We start from the raw sequence: 3,951 nt of genomic DNA, 5'->3' as shown, positions 1-3,951 counted from the left end.
GTGTCAATAAGCCTTTTGGTATCAAATCCCATTATAAGGAATTCGATTCTGTTTCCAAGAGGACTCGAACCCTTATTATTCTTTCAAGAACCTTATAGCCTTTGTTTTGGTTGATAAAAAAGGTCACGATCGTCATAGGTCATCTTCAGGGTCAATGACCCCTAACCTTAATAAAGTTTATTAAGGTCGTCTAGAGGGGTCACGTGACCTTAGGTCAAATAAGGTCAATAGGCAAATTACATGACATTACTAAGGTTAGGAAATATGTATTATTTTTTGTTAATTTTGTTATTTTTTCATCATTATTTATATGTAGATATTTTTTAGACGAAATATTCTTATATTAATTTTTGGATAATATTCATAGGCATTTCTAAGTATTTTTTCAATATTATTACTATCATTATTATCAATATCATTATTGCTATTACTATAGTTTTTATATAAAAAAATCAATGCTTCTGTGAGTTCATACACAGAAAAATTACCATGACCTTTTAATTACCTCGGTAATGAATTTGAGTAATTACACCAAATTGTTATTGTAGACAATTACGAGTTCCAATAACCACTGGAAACAATTATAACAACCGGTAGTTGTAAATTAAACTCATTATAACTTGGTACTGAGCTTTATGTTGTAAACCCCCCCCTAATGGGATTAAATCCTTCTTAAAGGGGATTTTTTTTAAGCTTCACAGGCGAGATTTATGCTTTGGGATTTATTTTTGGATTTTTTTTCTTATTTTTATTTTTCCTATAAGTCCAAAGGACATATTTTGGGAATTTGCTAATTTACGAATTTATCCGAGTTTTTTTTAGGGATTTATTGTTTGGGGATTTTTTTTTTAATTTTTTTTTACTACGATTAAGGATTATTTTTTTTGTAATATTTTATTCATTTTTGGGGATTATCTTTGGATTTTTTTTATTATTTATAGGGATTTATTCAAGGGATTTTTTTAATAAAATGTCGATTAACCTAATTCCAATGCCTGTTCATAGGATTTTTTCTTAATGACAAATATAGTAATTATCATTTTGATGAATAATAAATATTGATAAATCGATTTAATTGACAAAAGATTTTTTTTTACTTTTTGATTAAAAAACAAACAGAAAAAAAGAAATGTGAAGAATATTGATGAAAAAGATGAAAATATTTTTTTCTTTTTTACTTAATTTTATTTATGTTTTTGTATTTGTTATTATTATTTTCTACCTCTTCTATTTATCCATTTTTTTCTGAATATTATTTTCTATTACTTATATTTTCATCTTTATTTTTTCTTATTTAATCTTTATACATTATATATATATATATATATATATATATATATATATATATATATATATATATAATTTTTTTTTTTTTTTTTTTTTTTTTTGCGCGGTAATAATATTCACGGGCGAGAATTAGCGTCACTGTTTGCCAAATCAAGAAGTCCTAAGTCACTGCTGACCTTCACTGGTTTGGTTTTTGTTGAACATGCGATGAGGTCACGTGCAATAAAAGCATACAGGTAGTCTCTCTATCGGAACTCTCTCCAATATTCGGAAAATATTGAATATTTGGAACTCTCCAATATTCGGAACTCTCTCCAACATTCGGAAGAGAAACGAATTTCACATATTAGAGAAAGTTTCTTCTGGTATTGGGCAATCAAAGATTTTTGTCCAGAATATTGGAATTTTTCGAATATTTGAATTTTTTGAATATTGGAACATTACGAATTTGAGATTCCTAATAATAGAGCTGTACCTCCCTATAAGACCCAAAGAACTTAATTTTGGTTGTGGGTTGGAGACTTTAAAAAAAAATCAAATTTTTTTCATTCTTTGCTAACCGTTTTTTCACATATTAATAGTTCACAAAAAATTGAATATATATTTTTTGTTAAAAGTAAGAAATTACTGTCTAAACATCGAATACTTTTTATGAATTATATATTTTGTTCTACAAAATGTTTAGTGTTCTACAAAATTGGGCTTTGTTATTCTATGGCAGTGATATGTGAGCTTTCTCAGTGTTCAATAGTGTTACAACATAAGTATATATATATATATATATATATATATATATATATATATATATATATATATATATATATATATATATACATATGTATATACATACACAGGCAGCTAGATCCCAGCCTGAATGTGGTTTAACAATTATTTTTATTAAATTCAAATATATTTTTATAAATCATTTATACAATGTTGCACTGCATTTATTGTATTCATTCTTGGAGCTAGGAACAGAACATTATATATTTTGATTCTATTATTATTTATAATTTTTCTTTCTTTAAAGTTCTCTTTCTTGACCTGTTTATCTTAAAATCGTCTCTTCTTTGGATAAATTGTTGTATATTTTTATGTATAAACGGTAACACACACACACACACACACACACACGCGCGCGCGCGCACACAATGAAAGTCTCCAACCTATAACTATTATCACACTCTCATTCCCCTTTTATTGACAATCATTATCATTGCATTTTATTTTACTTTATTCTATTTAATTTTAATTTCATTTTATTTTCTACTTTATTCTAATTTGATTTCATACCGAAATGACGCAGCAATTCATCGTCATTTTTTCAGATTTTTTTTTTTTTTTTAATATTCGATTTTATTTGGATTTCAAGGACTGGGTCACGTCTGAAGAGGTCCTGACCCAATATTGTCTCTTTCAGACTGAAGTCCGCTTCATGAGATAAATGAAATAGTTTAATTTGACTTAGATATTTCTTTAGAATTTTCTCAAATTTTACTCAGAATGTTCTCATTTTTTGATCAGAAAGTTCTTAGAAATTTTCAGATAATTTTCAAAATTAAAGAAAATCTTAATTTTCCTTTAGAATAATAAAAAGAAAAAAATCACTGAAAATTTTCTCATATATACAAAATAGGACTTTTCTCAAAGAAATTCTCAGAATTTATGTATCACGACCATATCACCTCGCACAATCGTGATCACGTGATCAATCATATTATAGTTAGAAAACAAATCACTCAAGTGAAAACATCACTAAAACACGATCACCCTAATATAGAGCGAGTTTCTTCTTCACCTTAAATCAACATCTTGAGAAATTTGAGTACTTTACTATAGTTCCACCCCTAGTTTGTGGTAACTATAGAGATATGAACCTACACACACACACACACACACACACATATATATATATATATATATATATATATGTATACATATATATACATATATATATATATATATATGTATATATATATATAATGTATACATATACATGAGAGAGAAATTCGCTAGTGACAGCGACATTAATCTGATAATTTTTATGACAGTCGTATGCAGAATTCGAACCCACTGCTTTCGGCCACCCGAGTGGGCAAAGGCTCTGTGAAGGTAATCTTACAGGTGGCCGAAAGCAGTGGGTTCAAATCCTGCAAGCGACTGTCATAAAACTATCATATATATATATATATATATATATATATATATATATTATATATATATATATGTATATATATATGTATATATATGTATGTATATACATATATAATATATATATATATATATATACACACACATTTTTTCCTTTTTTCATTTACTTGAGCTCAAATTCAGATTACAAATTTTTAATCATAGAGGAAAAAATTGCACAGAGGAAAAAAAAATGAAATTTTGGAATTAAGAAAATATCAGATAATGTTAACGTAAAGCTAGCCTCGTCTAATTTTAGCAATTTTCATTTCATCTAGGACTCCGACGAGGTCAAAGGTCAGGTAAATGACAGGTCGTTAAGGATACGACATCTATCAGATAATGTTAACGTAAAGCTAGCCTCGTCTAATTTTAGCGATTTTCATTTCATCTAGGACTCCGACGAGGTCAAAGGTCAGGTAAATGACAGGTCGTTAAGGATACGACATCCCCCCCCCTTCCCTTATGGCAGGT

The sequence above is a fragment of the Oratosquilla oratoria genome, chromosome 30, assembly GCF_046742065.1.
Source record: "Oratosquilla oratoria isolate Oo_2021 chromosome 30, ASM4674206v1, whole genome shotgun sequence".
Classification (NCBI taxonomy): domain Eukaryota; kingdom Metazoa; phylum Arthropoda; class Malacostraca; order Stomatopoda; family Squillidae; genus Oratosquilla; species Oratosquilla oratoria.
This window is presented reverse-complemented; position numbering follows the sequence as displayed.